The sequence below is a fragment of the Schistocerca gregaria genome, chromosome 4, assembly GCF_023897955.1.
Source record: "Schistocerca gregaria isolate iqSchGreg1 chromosome 4, iqSchGreg1.2, whole genome shotgun sequence".
NCBI classification, from domain to species: Eukaryota; Metazoa; Arthropoda; class Insecta; order Orthoptera; family Acrididae; genus Schistocerca; species Schistocerca gregaria.
In genome coordinates this window covers 254146550-254170078 of record NC_064923.1, presented here as the reverse complement: position 1 = coordinate 254170078, position 23529 = coordinate 254146550, and the positions used below count along the sequence as shown (strand labels likewise).

At 39.2% G+C, this 23529-nt stretch overlaps 1 protein-coding gene and 1 non-coding gene across 2 annotated transcripts in view; both read left to right on the top strand.

The window, feature by feature from the left end:
* LOC126267675 (dynein axonemal heavy chain 12-like) overlaps window positions 1-23529 on the top strand; it is a 51420-nt gene that overhangs the window by 2127 nt on the left and 25764 nt on the right. The gene's annotated exons all lie outside the window — the stretch shown is intronic.
* Window positions 1779-1853, top strand: Trnas-cga (transfer RNA serine (anticodon CGA)). Its single transcript has one exon. It is a non-coding gene; the product is annotated as a tRNA-Ser (tRNA).

Below are 23529 nucleotides of genomic sequence, written 5' to 3'. Positions count from 1 at the left end.
TACATTGTCAGAAACGCAGAGATGTATGAAAAAATGTGGCATCCAGCATGCAGTTTTGATAAATTTATTCTTTACTACTATGACACCCCCATGAACCATGGACCTTGCCATTGGTGGGAAGGCTTGTGAGCCTCAGCGATACAGAAGGCGTATCGTAGGTGCAACCACAACAGAGGGATATCTGTGGAGAGACCAGACAAATGTGTGGTTCCTGAAGAAGGGCAGCAGCCTTTTCAGTAGTTGCAGGGGCAAGAGTCTGGATGATTGACTGATCTGGCCTTGTAACACTAACCAAAACAGCCTTGCCGTGCTGGTACTGTGAACGGCTGAAAGCAAGGCGAAACTACGGCTGTAATTTTTCCCAAGGGCATGCAGCTTTACTGTATGGTTAAATGATGATAGCGTCCTCTTGGGTAAAATAATCCAGAGGTAAAATAGTCCCACCATTCGGATCTCCGGGAGGGGGCTTCTCAAGAGGACATCGTTATCAGGAGAAAGAAAACTGGCGTTCTACAGATTGGATCGTGGAATGTCAGATCCCTTAATCAGGCAGGTAGGTTAGAAAATTTAAAAAGGGAAATGGATAGGTTAAAGTTAGATATAGTGGGCATTAGTGCAGTTCAGTGGCAGGAGGAACAAGACTTTTGGACAGGTGAACAAAGGGTTATAAATACAAAATCAAATAGGGTTAATGCAGGAGTAAGTTTAACAATGAATAAAAAAATAGGAGTGCGAGTAAGCTACTACAAACAGCATAGTGAACGCATTATTGTGGCCAAGGTAGACACGAAGCCCATGCCTACTACAGTAGTACAAGCTTATATGCCAACTAGCTCTGCAGATGATGAAGAAATTGATGAAATGTATGATGAGATAAAAGAAATTATTCAGGTAGTGAAGGGAGATGAAAATTTAATTGTCATGGGTGACTGTAATTCGAGAGTGGGAAAAGGGAGAGAAGGAAACATAGTAGGTGAACATAGATTGGGGCTAAGAAATGAAAGAGGAAGCTGCCTGGTAGAGTTTTGCACAGAGCATGACTTAATCGTAACTAACACTTGGTTCAAAAATCATGAAAGAAGGTTGTATACATGGAAGAATCCTGGAGATACTAGAAGGTATCAGATAGATTATATAATGGTAAGACAGAGATTTAGAAACCAGGTTTTAAATTGTAAGACATCTCCAGGGGCAGATGTGGACTCTGACCACAATCTATTGGCTATGAACTGTAGATTAAAACTGAAGAAACTGCAAAAAGGTGGAAACTTAAGGAGTTGGGACCTGGATAAACTGGAAGAACCAGAGGTTGTACAGATTTTCAGGGAGAGCATAAGGGAACAATTGACAGGAATGGGGGAAAGAAATACAATAGAAGAAGACTGGGTAGCTCTGAGGGATGAAGTAGTGAAGGCAGCACAGGATCAAGTAGGTAAAAAGACGAGGTCTAGTAGAAATCCTTGGGTAACAGAAGATGAAAGAAGAAAATATAAAAATGCAGTAAATCAAGTAGGCAAAAAGGAATACAAACATCTCAAAAATGAATGAGATTCTCACTCTGCAGCGGAGTGTGCACTGATATGAAACTTCCTGGCAGATTAAAACTGTGTGCCCGACCGAGACTCGAACTCGGGACCTTTGCCTTTCGCGGGCAAGTGCTCTACCAACTCAGCTACCGAAGCACGACTCACGTCCGGTACTCACAGCTTTACTTCTGCCAGTATCCGTCTCCTACCTTCCAAACTTTACAGAAGCTCTTATGCGAAGAAATTAAGTCGTGCTTCGGTAGCTCAGTTGGTAGAGCACTTGCCCGCGAAAGGCAAAGGTCCCGAGTTCGAGTCTCGGTCGGGCACACAGTTTTAATCTGCCAGGAAGTTTCATCTCAAAAATGAGATTGACAGGAAGTGCAAAATGGCTAAGCAGGGATGGCTAGAGGACAAATGTAAGGATGTAGAGGCATATACCACTATGGGCAAGATAGATACTGCCTACAGGAAAATTAAAGAGACCTTTGGAGGAAAGAGAGCCATTTGTATCAATATCAAGAGCTCAGATGGAAACCCAGTTCTAAACAAAGAAGGGAAAGCAGAAAGGTGGAAGGAGTATATAGAGGATCTATACAAGTGTGATGTACTTGAGGACAATATTATGGAAAGGGAAGAGGATGTAGATGAAGAAGAAATGGAAGATACAATACTGTGTGAAGAGTTTGACAGAGAACTGAGAGACCTGAGTCGAAATGAGGCCCCAGGAGTAGACAACATTCCATTAGAATTACTGACGGCCTTGGGACAGCCAGTCTTGGCAAAACTCTACCATCTGGTGAGCAAGATGTATGAGACAGGCGAAATGCCCACAGACTTCAAGAAGAATATAATAATTACAATCCCAAAGAAAGCAGGAGTTGACAGATGTAAAAATTACCAAGCTATCAGTTTAATAAGTGACAGCTGCAAAATACTAACACGAATTCTTTACAGGTGAATGGAAAAAGTGGTAGATGCTGACCTCTTGGTTTCCGTAGAAATGTTGGAACACATGAGGCAATACTGACCTTATGACTTATCTTAAAAGAAAGATTAAGGAAAGCAAACCTACATTTCTAGAATTTGTGGACTTAGAGAAAGCTTTTGACAATGTTGACTGGAATATTCTCTTTCAAATTCTAAAGGTGGCAGGGGTAAAATACAGGGAGCAAAAGGCTATTTACATTGTAAAGAAACCAGATGGCAGTTAGAAGAGTCGAAGTTCACGAAAGGAATTGTAATTCTGTCAGAGACAGCAAAGGACTTGGAAGAGCAGTTGAATGGAATGGACAGTGTCTTGAAAGTAGGATATGAGATGAACATCAACAAAAGCAAAATGAAGATAATGGAATGTTATCGAATTAAGTCAGGTGATGCTGAGGGAATTAGATTAGGAAATGAGACACTCAAAGTAGTAAAGTAGTTTTGAGAGGATATAAAATGTAGACTGGCATTGGCAAGGAAAGCATTACTGAAGAAGAGAAATTTGTTAACATCAAGTATAGATTTAAGCGTCAGGAAGTCGTTTCTGAAAGTATTTGTATGTAGTGTAGCCATTTATGGAAGTGAAACATGGATGATAAATAGTTTGGACAAGAAGAGAATAGAAGCTTTCGAAATGTGGTGCTACAGAAGAAAGCTGAAGATTAGATGGGTGGATCACATAACTAATGAGGAGATATTGAATAGAATCGGGGAGAAGAGGAGTTTTTGGCACAACATGACAAGAAGAAGGGACCAGTTGGTAGGATATGTTCTGAGGCATCAGGGGATCGCAAATTTAGCATTGGAGGGCAGCGTGGAGGGTAAAAATCATAGAGGGAGACCAAGAAATGAATACACTAAGCAGATTCAGAAGGATGTAGGTTGCAGTAATTACTGGGAGATGAAGAAGCTCGCACATGATAGAGTAGCGTGGAGAGCTGCATCAAACCAGTCTCAGGACTGAAGACCACAACAACAACTATGACGCACCTACAGTTGAGCCAACTTAAGGAAATTCCTGACCCTGGCAGCACTTTTAAAAACATTCAGCTCCAAAGCACAGACTGCTGTAGGCAAAAACAATAGCCATCTATAGCGCTATAAAGAGGCACTGCCATACAGTTGTTCACAAAATCATGTTATACAAATGTGAAGCAGCTGCATCCAGCATTCATAAACTGTCCAGAATGCTGCATGTATACGCCTGTGCATTATGCATATTTCTTTGTATGACTTTTCATTATTTCAAAGGTTTTTTCACAACTACATGGAAATGATTTTTTTAATGTTACATATAAACGTATTTCCTATTTTGTTTTCATTTCTAAAAGAAAATTTGCGAAATGAATTCCCTGGCAGTGTCAGGTTTGTCAACCAGTTTATAATAAAAATCAGGTAAAACTGTAGTAATTACAAAAATCAATAAAAAACAGAGATTTATGACATCATGCAAAGTCTGTTTTAATTCAAAATAAGAGAACAATGACAATTTTAGGTGAGTGTGGCGATTTTAATTGAGAGAATCATAATTTATAGATTCAAATGTGATAGCTTAAGCACTGAAAATATTAAGTAGGTACTGAAATGACAGAACTGTAAAAAATTTGCAGCCTTAAGTAATTGAAAAATTTGAACAATATAAGGAAAAGATTGATTGCTACTCACCATAAAGGTGACACGTTGAGTTGCCGATAGGTACAATGAAAAGATACTTACACATTAGCATTCAGCCAAAGCCTTCTTCCACAAACAACCACACCTTACACATGAACAACCACCATCTCCAGCAGTTCAGACTAGAATGCTGTTGTCACGTAGAATGAAACAACAACATTGAGGGGGTGGGATGGGGAAAGGGGGTGAGTGAAGAGCACTGACTCGAGGAGCATGCAGGGCTTACACTGTTAACAGGCACAGAATCAGGAGGCTGCAGAGCAGGGAGCTAGGGAGGAAGGAAGGCAGGCAACAGACAGCGAAAGATGAGATGAGTAGGGAAGGGGAAAGACAGGCTGGTGCATTGGCAGAGACCAGCAAACAAAGAGCATGAGATGACAAGAATAGTGAAGAGGTGATAGGATAGAGGGAATGGAAATGTTTGGTGGAGAGTGTGGGGACAGTAGGTTACCATAGACTGATGCTGAGATAATTTTGGGAGTGGAGAGGGTGTATTAAGGATAACTCCCACCTGTGCAGTTCAGAAAAGTTGGTAGCGGAGGAGAGAATCCCCATGACTTGAGTTATGAAGCAGCCATTGAAATTGAGAATGTTATGTTCAGCAGCATATTGTGCCAGAGGGGTGGCCTACTTTACTCTTGGCCACAATTTGGTGATGACCTTTTTCATTCTAATGGACAGTTGGTCAGTAGTTATACCAATATAAGAAGTTGTGCCTCTGCTGGAATAGGATAACCCTATGGCAGGACTGGAACAAGAAGTGTTGGATGGCTGAATTGGGCAGGTCTTCCATGCAGATATGATTCCTGTGGCAAGGGGTTAGGACTGGGAGTGGCATAAGAATGGACCAGGATGTTGTGGAGATTGGGCTGGTGATAGAATACCACTTTAGGTAAGGTGGGAAGGATCTTAGATAGGATGTCCCTCCTTTCAGAGAACAATGATTGGTGATCAGAGCCAGTGGTTCATTTGTTCCAGTATGGGGTGGTATTGGATGATGAAGAGATCACTCCTTTATAGCTGGATTTTGGGATTGGTTGGAGGTGTGTGGGGAAATGGCATGGAAGATTTGTTTATGGACTAGAGCTGGGGGTTAGCGCCTGTCTGTGAAAGTCTTGGTTAGACCCTCAGCGTACTGGGCAAGGGAGTTCTTTTTACTGTGGATACACTATCCATGGGTGGCCAGGCTGTATGTGAGGTGTTTTCTTGTTGTTGAAGGGATGGCACCTGTGAAAACGCAGGTGTTGTTGGTGGTTGGTGCATTTAATGTGGATAGAAGTGTGGACAGAGCCGTAAGAGAGAAGGATGTTGACATCCAGTAGTTGCCATTCTGGGATGAGGAGGACCAGGTGAAGTAAATGTGAGAAAGGGTGTTGTGGTTATGAAGGAATGAAGATAGGGTGTTGTTACTATCCCCTAGACCTAGACCACAAACAGATCGTCTGTGCCATTTCCCCTCACACCTTAATCCTGCCTCCACCTTCATAAACCAGCTACAAAGGAGTATCTCCTTTATCACCCAGTACCACCCCAGACTGGAACAACTGAACCACATTCTTGTCGGGGCATTAATTATCTATCAGCAACTCCTAAAATGAGGAATAGCCTACCCAAGATCGTTCCCACACCTCCACAACATCTTAGTCCATCCCTAAGCCACTCCCAATCCCAACACCTTGCCACAGGGGTCATATCTCTGTGGAAGACCCATGTGCAAGATCTGCCTAGTCCACCCACCCAGCACTTCCTATTCCAGCCCAGTCACTGGCTTATCCAACTCTATCAGAGGCTGAGACACTTGTGAAAGCAGCCATGTCATGCACCAGCTCTGCTGAAATCATTGAACAGCTTTTTACATTCTTGGAAATGGAAAAAAGAACACATTGACACCAGTGTGTCAGACCCACCATACTTGCTCCGGACACTGCGAGAGGGCTGTACAAGCAATGATCACACGCACGGCACAGCCGACACACCAGGAACCGCGGTGTTGGCCGTCGAATGGCGCTAGCTGCGCAGCATTTGTGCACCGCCGCCGTCAGTGTCAGCCAGTTTGCCGTGGCATACGGAGCTCCATCGCAGTCTTTAACACTGGTAGCATGCCGCGACAGCGTGGACGTGAACCGTATGTGCAGTTCACGGACTTTGAGCGAGGGCATATAGTGGGCATGCGGGAGGCCGGGTGGACGTACCGCCGAATTGCTCAACACGTGGGGCGTGAGGTCTCCACAGTACATCGATGCAGTCGCCAGTGGTCAGCGGAAGGTGCACGTGCCCGTCGACCTGGGACCGAACCGCAGCGACGCACGGATGCACGCCAAGACCGTAGGATCCTACGCAGTGCCGTAGGGGACCGCACCGCCACTTCCCAGCAAATTAGGGACACTTTTGCTCCTGGGGTATCGGCGAGGACCATTCGCAACCGTCTCCATGAAGCTGGGCTACGGTCCCGCACACCGTTAAGCCGTCTTCCGCTCACGCCCCAACATCGTGCAGCCCGCCTCCAGTGGTGTCGCGACAGGCGTGAATGGAGGGACGAATGAAGACGTGTCGTCTTCAGCGATGAGAGTCGCTTCTGCCTTGGTGCCAACGATGGTCGTATGCGTGTTTGGCGCTGTGCAGGTGAGCGCCACAATCAGGACTGCATACGACCGAGGCACACAGGGCCAACACCCGGCATCATGGTGTGGGGAGCGATCTCCTACACTGGCTGTACACCTCTGGTGACCGTCGGGGGACACTGAATAGTGCACGGTACATCCAAACCGTCATCGAACCCATCGTTCTACCATTCCTAGACCGGCAAGGGAACTTGCTGTTCCAACAGGACAATGCACGTCCGCATGTATCCCGTGCCGCCCAATGTGCTCTAGCAGGTGTAAGTCAACTACCCTGGCCAGCAAGATCTCCGGATATGTCCCCCATTGAGCATGTTTGGGACTGGATGAAGCGTCGTCTCACGCGGTCTGCACGTCCAGCACGAACGCTGGTCCAACTGAGGTGCCAGGTGGAAATGGCATGGCAAGCCGTTCCACAGGACTACATCCAGCATCTCTACGATCGTCTCCATGGGAGAATAGCAGCCTGCATTGCTGCGAAAGGTGGATATACACTGTACTCGTGCCGACATTGTGCATGCTCTGTTGCCTGTGTCTATGTGCCTGTGGTTCTGTCAGTGTGATCATGTGATGTATCTGACCCCAGGAATGTGTCAATAAAGTTTCCCCTTCCTGGGACAATGAATTCACGGTGTTCTTATTTCAATTTCCAGGAGTGTATATTGGTATGACTACCAACCAGCTATCCACCAGGATAAGCGGTCACGGTCAAACTGTGGCCAAAAGCAAATTAGACCGCTCTGTAATACAACATGTAGCTATTCTTGATTTGAAGGCTGTTTCCCTATCTGAGCCATGTAGTTCCTCTCTCCCACCAGCAGCTTTTCTGAACTGCACATATAGGAGTTATCTGTACAACACATTCTCTATCCCCAAAATTATCCTGGCCTCAACCTACAGTAACCTACTGTCCTCACACTCTCCACACAGCAGTTCCCACATCTTCTGTCCTATCATCTCTCCCTAATATCATCCCATCATCTCTGTGTGCCGTCCTCTGATAATGCATTGCTCCCACCCCACAGAGCCTCACATCACTGCACCTGTTGACAGTCTAGTCCCTGCATGATCCTCCAAACAGCACCCTTCCCTCCCCACATATGTACCCTGCTATCCTTTCCTCTGCCCCATACCCGCCAGATTGCAGTTTCTATGCAGCACCTGCATTCTGCACTGAACTGCCAGAGGCAGCAATCATGTGTGCATGAGGTGTGCTTGGTTGCATGAATGAATGTGTGTGTGTGTGTGTTTCCTTTTGTGAAGAAGGCTTTGGCTGGAAGCAAACCTGTAAGACCATTTTTGTTGTGCCTGTCTGCAACTCCACATGTCATCTTTATGCTGAGTAGCTATCTATCTTTTCCTTATACTGTTATATTTCAACTTGGAGATATCCTTTCCTAGATTTTAAGACATTTTATAAATCTTAACAACAACAAAATATTTTGTCTGCTGATTTAACCTTCTTACCATGAATGATGAGCTCCTGGTATTTGTTCTTTATTAGTATTGACTGCCTCCTCTCAGGGGCACCAACTTATAGTTGTGTGTATTCATGTTCAAATTGGAAGTCAGATGTACAAATTCTAATGAGTGGGGAAAATATTTTTGTCAGCATTTAAAAGAGAAAGGGAGGACAGAGATGTGTCATATTCCTGATCATTAGTTTTTGTGCCAATATCCTGTGTTAAAATTCAAACCACTCTCAGTGATGGCATGTCACACTATTGATAGTTAAGACAGGTAGTGTGTTTGGTTTTATGGCCTCATGACACTATTTGAGGTGACAGGCTATGCCCCAGCAATAGTTTTTAATCACAACTTCTCTCATAATTATCATCATCATCATCATCATCATCATGGCACAGTTATGGGTTAGAAGAAGTAGTCAGCTACTTGTTCCATAAGTCAAACTCATGATAAATGTTACTGTGTTGAATATATCAACATAACAAACATATAACAGTTATATACAACTAAAGGAGTAAAAATTAAAAATAATATTTACATGGCCACATTCCAGGTTAAGGTGTATGTACTTATTTATTAATTAAATGATTATTATTGCTACTCAAGAAGTGTTCTGTGGCATAGAAGGAGTTGCAAAGAAGAAGGATCTGCAAACTACATTTGAAAAGACTTGTGCTGTATATCAGGTATTTTACCTCCATCAGTGGATTATCAAATGGTTTTGCAACTGCATATTTACACAATTTGTGTGCCAAAGTTGCATTCATTACAGAATAATGCAGATCTTGTTTCCTTCTAGTGTTGTACTTGCGAATATCTCTGTTGGTCTCAAACTTAGATGAATTGTTGGTAAATTACGTAGGTGGATATTCATAACTGCTTAAGAGGTGCCTGCAAAATATACATGTGTGAGCTCCACAGATAATTGTAATCCCTTTCTTCAACTCAACAAATACTTTTCACCTAAGTGAGGATTTATTCAGAATATTTCCCACAAGACATCAGTGAATGAAAATATGAAAATATTTTAACTTATTGACTTCTATGCACCAAAGTTGGCAATTATTCTTATGGCACAAGTGGCCAGACATAAATATTTTAGAAGGTCTACCATATGGTTTTTCAAGCTTAAGTTTCCATCAGTGCCCATCCCATCCTGTTTATTATTTCTTGTTGGTATACTGTGTTAATAAGAGGTAGGAGATTTTTGACAGTACAAAACTGAATGAAATTTTTCCAAAATTTAAAGCTAGTCCATTTGTGCAGAACCATTCAGTAACTTCCACAAAAACATAATTTATTATTTTCTCTGTTGATGCTTCTTTGCCTAGCTTCACAACAATGTTTGTCTTCCTGAAAACAGGATTAATACTGCCTTCTAATTCAAATAAAATGGCAGATTATTAACATAAACAAGAACAGTAGTGGACCGGTGAACAAATCCTGTGGGACACCCATTGTAATTTACCCAAATGCAGATGATATTGCACCCTCTTTTTATTACACAAATAGCCTAAAGAAGCAGTGCGCATTCTATTTCTTAAATAAGAACTAAGCCAGGAATTTGATGAACTACTTATTCTATTAATATTTAACTTCTGTAATTCAATATTATGACTGACACAATCAAATGCCTTTGATAAGTCACGGTTTTGTGTTGTCTCATTGTCACTGTAGGCTTGTACCATGGGAAGCAAGGACGGGATGTTGTCTGGTGGCCGGTATCCTCTTTCTATAACACAACTGCATGCATAAATTAACAGAGTTCGTTATTGACTTAACATGAAGCTACTTAACTTAACATAGGCCAGGTGTTGTAGTACAAGCTCTTCTAATAGTCCTCATTAGCCTCACAGCTACCGAAGTACAACTTCTACTATCCACACTACTCTGGTTGCTATTTGCTGCCTGAGACTGAGACTCTGATTGCGAATGCGACTTCTGCATCCTGTCGGTGACTCACTGGGTGACTGACTGGGTCCTCCGGTCCATGATGGCGATCTAAATACTGGCAGTTGAGAGGGCTTTGGCAGCACATTGTTTGCAAGTCTGTCGTTGACCTCTCTCCTGATAGGTTCTCTTGCTCCGGTGCATACTATTGGTCTTCTCGCAGTCTGGTGACAGCATATGCCAGCACACACAGAATATCTCAGCTGGTGATATGTTATCATTTAAAGAGTTTATTCAGTGCTCAGTAATTGCATAAGTATCTGACTCAGTAGAACAGCCATTTTGAAATTCAAACCTAGACTAGATAAGTATGTCATTACTACACAGTTATGAGACAGCCGTGGAGTACTTTATCTATGCAAAAAATTTAGAAAATTGTGTAGAAATGTCTAAGAACACTACACATTGTGGGGTCACAACTCTTTAGTGTCTTATAGGAAATGTTACCCACTTCATTAGGATTTTCACATTTTCAATTAATGATGATATTTCTTATTTCAAATGAGGCTGTGAGATTACTTTCTATTTCACTAAATGGCCTCTGTATTGCTTCTTCTGTTCTCTTTTGCTTCTTCTTGTGAACTATTTGCACCAATTTTTCCCTCTATTTTTAAAAATTAATTGTTAAAAATGTTAACTATGCATGAATCATCTTTCACAAAGACTCTATTCTCTTTAATAGAAATAATGTCATCTCCTGTGTCTTCTTTGCCTGTCTCTGTTTTAATGATATTCAATACTGATTTGTTTTGTTATCTGATCTGTCAGTTTCATATCTATTATGCATGCCCCAACTTTCCTTAGTGTGTTACAGTTCTATCTACAATAAGAAAGTATTTCTGGGTCGTTACTTGTTCTAGCTATTTTGTACAAGTCCTTTTTTGGTCTGAAGAGACTGTGATACCTATAGTGATCAAGGATTTTTTAAATGAGTTTCCATTGTTACATTTAATTATCTTTTAGGAAAACTACTTTTAAAAATGGATAAATAATTACCTTGAATGTAGAGTTAGCATTATGTTAATTGTAACTGTAACTCCAGTCAGTACCTTTTTTAAGTTTTGTTAAAATATTCAGTAGTTTCTCATTACTCAGCCTCACTGTTTTCGTAGAGTGCTTCCAAACTATATGTCGAAATAAGTTATGTAATGTGACTAACTGCGCCTTGTGATCTGACCGTCTGTTTTCCATTATACAGGCATGTGTCTCTATTGCCTGCTGGTTGAATGAATGCAATATGTGTAAGAGCACTAATATTTTGAGCAGCTCTGGTAGGAACATTTATAGCTGACACCAAATTATTATTCACTAAAGCACCTCTAAATGGCTTTTCCAGTCACATTCCTTCAATAAATTTACACTAAAATCACTAAAATTAAATAGATCTCTTCTGCTGTCTGCCAGACAGCACAATAATTCCTCAGCTAATAGCAACAAATATTACATCCCCTATATCATCTCATGAGCACATGCTTCTATATCCTGAACTTCACTGATTTTACTTATTTATGTTCATTTTTCATAAATATGACAGTTCCTCACTTACCTGTGTTCAGATATGGTGGTTTTTTATCAGTAATATCAACAGTGTCTAGGAGACTTTCAACAGTGAGTATATATCTGTTTACTCCACAACAGTTAGTTCTGTGCTTTGTGTGTGTTCACTGTATATAAAGAGGTGTATATTTTATTTACTCTGTCATTAATAAAAATTCTTTACATGGTAGCAGTTAATGGTTATTAAGTAAAAAGAAGATTCAAGATTCTTATTCAGAAAGTAGACAACTAAAATGGAAGAGTGTGCAAACTCTGTGTAGAATCGAGTTGGACAAACTGAGGTTAAAAGGCTATAGTGATTTGTTAACATTCTTCTGTATTTTTATAAACAAAATGAGTGTAGAAATTAAAATTAGCGGGTGCAATGGTGACAGAAAAGGAGAAGGTAAACTACATGTTGACAACCTTGCTGGAATCTCTGACCTATATTGGGAATTTGATGTTTTGAAAGAAAAAATGAGTCAATCAAATGCATTAAAATTAAAAGCCACATGATGGATTTAAAAGACAAGGATGGACATAAAACTGTAAAATTCAAAGCATTTCAGGCTGAAAATAAAATCAGTATGAACTACTGGAAGCAGTTGTGTTCCAGGCATGTCAAACCAGGACATTTCAAGAGCAACTGTCACCATCTTTGTAATGGAGGTACAACATATGATGACATGTAATAATATTAAGGCAGGTAACAACATGTAGAGGGGTATCTGTTGAGAGACCAGACAAACGTGTGGTTCCTGAAGAGAGGCACCAGCCTTTTCAGTAGTTGCAGCGGCAACAGTCTAAATGATTGGCTTATCTGGCCTTGTAACACTAACCAAAACAGCCCTGCTGTGATGGTACTGTGAACGGCTGAAAGCAAGGGGAAACTACAGCCGTAATTTTTCCCGAGGGCTTGAAGCTCGACTGTATGGTTAAATAATGGCACCCTCTTAGGTAAAATATTTCAGAGGTAAAACAGTCCCCCATTCAGATCTCCAGGTGGAGACTACTTAGGAGGATGCCACCATCAGGAAAAAAAATGGCACTCTGCAGGTCAGAACATGGGGTGTCGGATCCCTTAATAAGGCATGTAGGTTAGGAAATTTAAAAAGGGAAATAAATAGGTTGAAGTAGATATAATGAGAATTAGTAAATTTTGGTGACAGGACTCCTTATCAGTTCAATAAAAGGTTTTAAGTACAAAATCAAGTAGGGATAATGCCAGAGTTGACCTAATTGTGAATAACAAAACAGGAATGTGGATCAGCTAGTATGAACAGTATTGTGAAAGTAATGTCTTAGCCAAAATAGACGTGAAGCCATCACTCCCACAGCAGTACAAGTTTATATACCAATTAGCTCTACAGATGATGAACAGATTGAAAAAAATGTATTGTGATGGTTATTCAGATAGTTAAGGGAGAGGAAAGTTTACTTGTGCTGGGGGATGGAAGTCAGTAGTAGGAAAAAAAGCAAAAGAAAAGTAGTATGTGAATATGGCATGAGGGAAATGACTGAAAGAGGACGCTGTCTGGTAGAAATTTGAACAGAGCATAATTCAATGATTGCTTACAATTGGATCAAGAATCTTGAAAGGAGGTTGTTTATGTGGAAGAGACCTGGAGGCACTGAAAGTTTCAGACTGAAATTTTGGAACTAGATTTTAAACATCAGTTTGGGTTCTGAAGAAATCTTGGAACATGTGAGCCAACACTGACTCCATCACTTATCTCAGAAGATAGGTTAAGCAAAGGCAAACCTGCATTTGTAGCATTTGTAGACTTTTGACAAAGGAATTCTAAAGGTAGCAGAGGTAAAATACAGAGAGCAGAAGGCTATTTAGTACTTTTGTAGAAACTAGAATGCAGTTGTAAGAGTCAAAGGGCATGAAAGAGAAGCAGTGGTTTATAAGGGAGAGGGACAGGGTTGTAGCTTATCCCCAATGTTATTCAACCTGCACACTGAGCAAGCAGTAAAAGATACTAATTAAAAATTTGGAGAAAGAATTTAAGTTCTAGGAGAAGAAATAAAAACTTTGAGATTTGCCAACAACATTGTAATTTTGTCAGAGAGCATAGCTCTTGGAAGAGCAGCTGAACAGAATGGATAGTGTCTTGAAAAGGGGACATAAGAAGTGCATCAACAAAAGCAAAATAATTTTAATTAAATCAGGTGATGTTGAGAAAACAGATTAGGAAATAATAAACTTAAAGTACTAGATACGTTTTGCTGTTTGGACAGTAAAATAACTAATGATGTAAAATGTAGACTGGCAGTGGCAGGAAAAGTGTTTCTGAAGAAGAGAAATTTGTTAATTTCGAATATAGATTCGAGCATTAAGAAGTTTTTTCTGATGGTATTTGTCTGGAGTGTAGCCTTGTAGAATAGTGAAATGCTGACAATAAGCAATTCATACATGATGAGAATGAAAGCTTTTGAGATGTGTTACTACAGAGGAATGCTGAAATTAGATAGGTAATCACATAAATAATCAGAATGAACTGAACATAATTGAGGAGAAAAGAAATTTGGAACACAACTTGACTAAAAGAAGGGATCAGTTGATAGTGCACTTTCTGAGACATCAAGATATCATCAGTTTAGTACTGGAGGGAAAAATGGGAGATAAAAGTTGTGAGGGAGACCAAGAGATGAAAACAGATAGGAGGTTCAAAGGGATGCAGCTTGCAGTAGTTATTTAGCCATGAAGGCTTGCAAAGGACAGAGTAACATGGTTTTTGTACATGTACCAGAACAATTGAGAAACTCAAAGTAGAACTGTAAAGCAGAGTAAAGCACTGTGAAGTTGGATACAGAATAATGATTATTGATAAAGTTATCATTGCCATACATGTTGATATTGTGGAAGAGGGTGATAGGTGTATTGATCTAAAGGACTCTGATTCAGGGAGAAAAGATTTTAGTGATTCTGAGTCCAAAGGCAGACAATGAATCTGTAAATGAGAAAATGGAAGAAAGGTATCAAACGGACATGGAGACAGACAAAAATTCAAGCAGAGAAAGTGAACTAGACAACAAAGAGTGCCTGATAGTTTTAATGATTGTGTCATGAGTAACTTCATTTATAAAAAAACTTCTGCAGTGCCAGTAGTCCAGAAACCTAATAGTAATGAGTGAAAAGTTTGGATACAATCAATAGATAAAGAAATCTGATGCTTAAATAAAAATAAAATGTGAGAACTAATAATTAAACCACATTTATGAAGTCAAGTAGGTTTTTAGGAAAAAATCAGATAGCACATGTACAGCAAAATTATTTGTAAGGGGCTTTAAAAAAAATTGCTTATTTATTCATTTATTTATGATGATATTTAGTCTCCAGTTGCTATAATACCAGCTAAGTGACTTTTGTTGTCATACTCTTGTCGAAAGGGCTTAAATGCAGAATTGAAATTTCTTGTAATTAGATATTGGATGGTGCAATCTGTCTGCTTTAAAGAAATTTTTAATTAGGCAATATCACATTCAACATTAGAACAAATGGATGTACAGACTGCAGTCTTAATGGAAAAGTCTCCTCAGAATTTTATGTACAGCAACCTTGAGGATATTAGGATGACACCAGAAGAGTTTGTTAAGTTATTTAAGGCTTGAGAGAAAGTGCTCAAGCACCATACAATTGCTTGGATGATTTTGTAAAATCTCTGTGTTTTAAATGAAGTAAATGTGATTGTTGTCTGTATGTATTAATAACTGCAAATTATGGAATATTCTGGGAGGAATAATATCTGTGAATTATGTGATATATATAACTATGTTTGTTGATGATTGCTAATTTATAATAAAGGTAAAGAGAAAATGCAAGACATCAATAATATATCATCCAAATGATTTCCAATAAAAGACTTAGGTGAAGTAAAGAATTATCTCGAGATAACTATTGACTATAATTAAGCAAAGAACTTAAAGACTCATAATCAGAAAAGATATATTAAATCTCTATGCTATGAAATATCAAACTGAACATTCAAGTTGTGCAATACACTAATACAAGTTAGTTTGAAATTAGAACCAACTGGTTCTAGCCATTAGCCTGTCTGACAAACTTAAAGAAATATTTCAAATGTGCCAAAAAAAGTGTAAAGTAATCCCTACAGATAAAGGAGGCTGCAAAAAAGACCAAGGAAATTACAGACCTACTACTATTACATCTGTAGTCTCTAAAATAGTAGAAACCATAATAAAAGTCAGAGCATTAACTTTTATGCAAACATCCAATATTCTCAACGATGAACAATATGGGTTCAGAAAGAGTAAATCTACCAAAACAACAGTAGCTGAATTCATAACAGTTGTAACAAAAGCACTTGATGGACAGAAGAAAGCCTGTCGTATGTTCCTGGACATATCTAAAGCATTTGACTGTATACACCGTGACTCCTATTAGAAAGGCTTGATTGTTAGGGTATAGGGGAGAAAATAATAGATATCATTAAATCATTTTTAGAAAATAGAAAGCAGGGTGTAGAAATAAAGCCAAAAATGAAAAATAATATTACAAGTGTCTTTTCACATTTTGAAATTGTGAAATATGGGTTCCTCAACGATCCATCCTTGGTCCACTCCTTTTCATTCTGTATGTCAGTGATATAACCAAAACAGTAGATAATAGTGTAGTCATGTGTGCAGATGACACTTCACTTGTTACCAGTTCTGCAACAGATGACCTACAAGAGAAGACTTTGCTGAATATGAAGAGTTGAAACAATTATTTCAGGGAAAATAATCTTTTTATAAACGGTAACAAAACAACATAGATGCAGCCACATGCAAACAAAAAACACACTTTGGACAACATTACTGTCAGATTTGGAGACCTAGAACTAAAGAAGACAAACAGCTATAAATTTCTAGCTTAACATTGGATAGTTATATGACATGGGAAAATCACATAAATAATATTTGCAGCAAAACAGGTTCAAACAAATTTCTGATGAGAAAAATGTCAAAGCCAGTAAATAGACACACTCTACAAACAATGTACTATTGACTAGTCCATTCACACCTCTCATATGGCATCCTGGTTTGGAGAAATGCTGCAAATGTGTGCACACAAAGGGTATTAAGATTACAAAAGAGAGCCATATGACGCAGTGCAAAAGTATTACCTAGAGAGTCCTGCAGAAATAAATTCAAGGAGGTAAAATTTTTTACTGTAGCATCCTGTCTATGTGTATGAAACAATTATCTACTTAAAATCTAAATGCACTGCATTGCTAAATGGAGAATATCATGAACATAATACAAGAAGAAAAAATGACTATCATATAGAAGGATGTGGGCTAAAATTAACAGATAAAAAATCTGTAAATGCTGGATGCATCCTGTACAACAGTTCACTGCAATATATCAAGATGATAGAAAGTATGTCTCTTTTTAAAAGAAAATTAAAAAGACATCCGATCAATATTTGCCCTTACAGCGTGAATATCTTGAAATAAAAAATTAAATAGTGTGTCAGTATAAATTGCAAAGGGAGACTGCAACAAATGTAAAACTGTTTATAGAATCAGTTCCAGTATGTAAGATGTATGAAATAATGTTTTTTTCAAAACTCCAATGTTATTGTCCTCTACTTTCTCTCTGTTTTTCTCGGCAGTGCTGAGTAAAGACCAAGAAATTATAGAGAAATGAACTATATTATCATTGGTTCCTTTTATAATGTACTTTTAATGACTTTTTTTGTGAAAATTATATAAAATATATGTATATTTGCTATCTTTTTGTAGCAAGCAAATGTATGAAACAGTCAGACTATAAACACAATCATACATAAATTAATATATATCATATTTTTGCTATGTATATGTAAGCTTTATGTAAATAAAATAGAAAGAAACTTCCACATGGGAAAAATATATTAAAAACAAAGATTCCAAGACTTACCAAGCGGGAAAACGCTGGCAGACAGGCACAAGAACAAAACACACAAACACACACACAGAATTACTAGCTTTCGCAACCGATGGTTGCTTCTTCAGGAAGGAGAGGGAAAGACGAAAGGATGTGGGTTTTAAGGGAGAGGGTAAGGAGTCATTCCAATCCCGGGAGCGGAAAGACTTCCCTTAGGGGGAAAAAAAGGACAGGTGTACACTCGCGCACACACACACACGCACACATATCCATCCGCACATACAGGATAGATATTAAATAAACAGGACTGCTCTTCAGACACACAACTCTAATGTTCACTTTTTACAGTTGGGTGAATGTTACCGTATCACAACAACCTTCTTGATAAGGCTGCAACACAAGGTGATATGGGGCTTGAAAAGGCACTGAAAACTACCAAGAAGGCTTACATTTTTTTTACATATGCCAGTTGAGAATATTCATACATTTGATTACATAAGACACTGACCTGGGCCATACTAAGCCCCAAATGGAACAAGCTTGGTCCAAAGCTGATGGGCACCACAACTTTAAGATTTCTATATAAGACATGTCACAATTAGTAGCATCCGCCTGTGATGCCACGCTAAGCGGGGCACCAGGGACACTCAAGTGCAAGATTTGTATATGATGTGTATCACAAGCAGTAACAAAAACTGATACAAATGAAAGTGTATGAGGAAAAAAAGGGGGGGGGATGAGTGAGACAAATGATAAGTCACTTGTGTGGAAAAGTGTTCTCAAACCAGCCCTGACACAACTACACCTAAATAAGACTGTGAAGTGTTAGTTTGTTGTTTATAGATGATAACATTATTAGTGAATTTGAGCCCACTGAACACCAAATGCAGTGATTCCTTTCAAAATGGTTAGATCTTTTTAGGATGAAGCCAAATTAGAAATACCCTTCCTTTACCAATGTTCCCTTGATGACTGAAATTAGTTTCATTGGCAGTGAATGTCAGAGGGTGCATTAAATTCACAATGGTCATTCATGTAAAATCAGAGTCAAATGTACAACCTTAAACTGTACACACAAGTGATTTTTTCCTGTTACTAAATGTTGAAATACAGTAAGTCATTTTACATTGAAATGTGACATAGGCATTTATTAAAAGAAGAAGTGAGTTCTATTTCTTCATAATAGGTTGAAATTGCTTGTAGGCTCTAAGATTTCAACACAAGAATAATTGCAGCAGTGACGAAGTCATTCAAGCTGTGCTGATGCAGTCAACATAGACAGTTTTTTTACAAGTGCAGCATAACAACAAATATGAATCTGAACAAAGATATCTTTTAAGGTGTACATTGCAGCAGGGTCATTCAATGTCAACTTACCTAGCCTTCCCTGCTCAACCATTTCAGATTTCATTGAAATTTTATGATGACATTTGCACATGGCCCCAATTAACATTGGTACTGTTTCCATTCACTGAAGCAATACTGGTCTAGATATAGACAATTGCTTGACTCCATGCTACATGTAGAGAGAGCATGAATTTCTGGCGGCTTTGAGCTGTTATATTTCAGGCATTTCTTTTTGAAAGAAATTAAATTTGTTCATCTTGTACAAATTTGTGCATTGTCATAAGAATAATAATGAAAAGAATTTTATGAATGATAATCAGCAAGACAATTTTAGGCTAAATCTCCCAAAAAAATCAGTGCCAGAAAAAATTTCAAAGTTTAGCCTCACATCTCAGGGACTAAAGGTACAACAAACATGAAACTTGGTGTTTAGTAACCTAACAATGCAACGTTATCAAATTAAAGTTTCATTTATGTACCACTTTCCAAATACTGAATAAGTGCAAGATTTTGTAAAAAAAGTAAAAAAAGCACTTTTGACCAGAGTTTGCAAATAAATGTGTTCTAAAAATGCTCTAAACTGAGCTCATTAGAAAGACCTTCGTGTGAACCACTAAACAAAGTGTATTTGACTAACCAATACAGGCTAACAATGCTGGATAATTTGACTCAAAGTTGGACATGAAAACTGCAGCATGAACAAAAAAAGTGTCTTACACATTGGATACTTATATAGGAGAGTAAACTCTTGCTGAAAATGAAACTTAATAAGCAATATCTCAGCAGCTCAACAATGTGGAACACAAAATTTTGTTCACCTGCAATTTTAATCAACAAATTCAAAGGCAATATGATGTCTTTTTGTGAAACAGTGAAAGTAGGGTTTATTTGAAACTTCTTTAACAAATACCATTTTCTATTAATGCTGCATTCAAAATGACATTTTAACTCCCTCCCGCCCAGAACAGTGGGTTTAATTCCCAACATGGGCTGCAATGCTACATAAACTTTGACAAAATAGCCGGATAAATTGTGTTATGAATAATGCTTTAACTTTGGCTTCTTATATCACATTGATTGAAGGTGTGATAAACATGAAGCCTTACACACAACAAGATAAGGTGTTCCAATATACAATATCATTCATTTATTGCTTTCTAAATTTCTACAAAATGAGTTCAATCCTGATTTCAATAAAAATTACAAAAAATAGAGTACATTCAGTTTACTTTTAGAAAATTTGTTTCCCATAATTTATTTCAGACTTACCATAGTCAGAAAGAGCATGTTTTTAAGTATCCAGAAAATCACATTTGCGATCATATACGGTGCGCTAATACCATGACAACAGCCTACATTGCAACAACATGTTGTCTCAGTTTTGTTGCATGTTGTTTCTGTTTTTAATTTGACAAGTAATATCTCACTATATTGTAATGGTCCACAGTGACATTGGCACTGCAAGTTCAACAATGTGAATGGGCAACCCCTTCACCACTGGGCTAATGCAATACCAGCCACAAGTAGTTGCTTCATCCAGGCTTCCAATCCTGTAATTTGGTTTCTTGATGTAGGTTTCAAACCCTTGTGGTGGTACCAGTCTGTTAACAAATCCATTTTCTAAGTGCCTTGTCTTTGACTCTCAAATCTGTAGGAGTATCTTAATGGGTTGCAAGCACCAAGTAGTATCAATTTTTATTTTAATCTTCTCAACATTGCAGTTTACAGTTTTCAAAATTTCTGGGCCAGTTTCTGCAGTTTGTTTTCTGGAAACTGATTCCTCGACTTGCGCCATAGGGTGGTGGGGTTTCGGGTTCCGCTGGATAGGTCAGGAGTCCACTACACGAAACAAGCGGCTACATGGGTAGTGGGGGTTGTGTGTCATAGGCTTTGCGGTTTTTTAGGTTAGATGGCCCTGGGCAAGTACAGAAAGGGCAACAGCCCCAACAGGTGCGGGGCAAAGTCAGGGCATGCAGGGACCAAGCAGCAATCGGTATTGTAATTGTAAACTGTCAAAGCTGCGTTGGTAAAGTACCAGAACTTCAAGCGCTGATAGAAAGCACCGAAGCTGAAATCGTTATAGGTACAGAAAGCTGGCTGAAGTCAGAGATAAATTCTGCCGAAATTTTTACAAACGTACAGATGGTGTTTAGAAGGGATAGATTGCATGCAACCGGTGGTGGAGTGTTTGTCACTGTTAGTAGTAGTTTATCCTGTAGTAAAGTAGAAGTGGATAGTTTCTGTGAATTATTATGGGTGGAGGTTGCACTCAACAGCCGAGCTAGGTTAGTGATTGGCTCCTTTTACAGAACAACTGAGAGAAAATTTGGAATACATTTCACATAAATTTTCTCAGCATGTTATAGTCTTAGGTGGAGATTTCAATTTACCAGATATATACTGGGACACTCAGATGTTTAGGATGGGTGGTAGGGACAGAGCATCGAGTGACATTATACTGAATGCACTATCCGAAAATTACCTGGAGCAATTAAAGAGAGAACCGACTCATGGAGATAAAATCTTGGACCTACTGATAACAAACAGAGCCCAACTTTTTGACTCTGTATGTGCAGAACAGGTAATCAGTTAATATGGAAGTTAACAGGAATATAAAAAAAGGGAGGAAGGTTTATCTGTTTAGCAACAGTAATAGAAGATAGATTTCAGACTACCTAACAGAACAAAATGAAAATTTCTGTTCTGACACTGACAATGTTGAGTGTTTATGGAAAAAGTTCAAGGCAAACGTAAAATGCGTTTTAAACAGGTATGTGCCGAGTAAAACGGTGAGGGACGGGAAAAACCCACCGTGGTACAACAACAAAGTTAGGAAACTACTGCGAAAGCACAGAGTTTCACTCCAAGTTTAAACTCAACCGAAACCTCTCAGACAAACAGAAGCTAAATGATGTCAAAGTTAGCGTAAGGAGGGCTATGTGTGAAGAGTTCAGTGAATTCGAAAGTAAAATTCTGTGTACCGACTTGACAGAAAATCCTAGGAAGTTCTGGTCTTACGTTAAATCAGTAAGTGGCTCGAAACAGCATATCGAGGCACTCCAGGATGATGATGGCACTGAAACAGAGGATGACATGCATACAGCTGAAATACTAAACACCTTTTTCCAAAGTTGTTTCACAGGGGAAGACCACACTGCAGTTCCTTCTCTAAAACCTCACACAAACAAAAAAATGGCTGACATCGAAATAAGTGTCCAAGGAATAGAAAAGCAACTGGAATCACTCAACAGAGGACAGTCCACTGGACCTGACGGAACACCAATTCGATTCTACACACAGTACGCGAAATAACTTGCCCCTCTTCTAACAGCCGTGTACCGCAAGTCTCTAGAGGAATGGAAGGTTCCAAATGATTGGAAAAGGTCACAGGTAGTCCCAGTCTTCAAGAAGGGTCATTGAGCAGATGCGCAAAACTATAGATCTATATCTCTGACATCGATCTGTTGTAGAATTTTAGAACATGTTTTTTGCTTGAGTATCATGTCTTTTTGGAAACCCAGAATCTACTCTGTAGGAATCAACATGGATTCCGGAAACAGCGATCGTGTGAGACCCAACTCGCTTTATTTGTTCATGAGACCCAGAAAATATTAGCTACAGGCTCCCAGGTAGATGCTATTTTTTTTTACTTTCGGAAGGCGTTCGACACAGTTCCAGACTGTCGCCTGATAAACAAAGTAAGAGCCTACGGAATATCAGACCAGCTGTGTGGCTGGATTGAAGAGTTTTTAGCAAGCAGAACACTGCATGTTGTTATCAATGGAGAGACGTCTACAGACGTTAAAGTAACCTATGGCATGCCACAGGGGAGTGTTATGGGACCATTGCTTTTCACAATATATATAAATGACCTAGCAGATAGTGTCGGAAGTTCCATGCGGCTTTTCGCGGATGATGTTGTAGTATACAGAGAAGTTGCAGCATTAGAAAATTGTAGCGAAATGCAGGAAGATCTGCAGCTGATAGGCACTTGGTGCAGGGAGTGGCAACTGACCCTTAACATAGACAAATGTAATGTATTGCAAATACATAGAAAGAAGGATCGTTTATTGTATGATTATATGATAGTGGAACAAACACTGGCAGCAGTTACTTCTGTAAAATATCTGGGAGTATGCGTGCAAATACATAGAAAGAAGGATCGTTTATTGTATGATTATATGATAGTGGAACAAACACTGGCAGCAGTTACTTCTGTAAAATATCTGGGAGTATGCGTGCAGAACGATTTGAAGTGGAATGATCATATAAAATTAATTGTCGGTAAGGCGGGTACCAGGTTGAGATTCATTGGGAGAGTCCTTAGAAAATGTAGTCCATCAACAAAGGAGGTGGCTTACGAAACACTCGTTCGACCTTTATTTGAGTATTGCTCATCAGTGTGGGATCTGTACCAGAACGGGTTGACGGAGAAGATAGAGAAAATCCAAAGAAGAACGGCACATTTCGTCACAGGGTTATTTAGTAACCGTGATAGCGTTACGGAGATGTTTAACAAACTCAAGTGGCAGACTCTGCAAGAGAGGCGC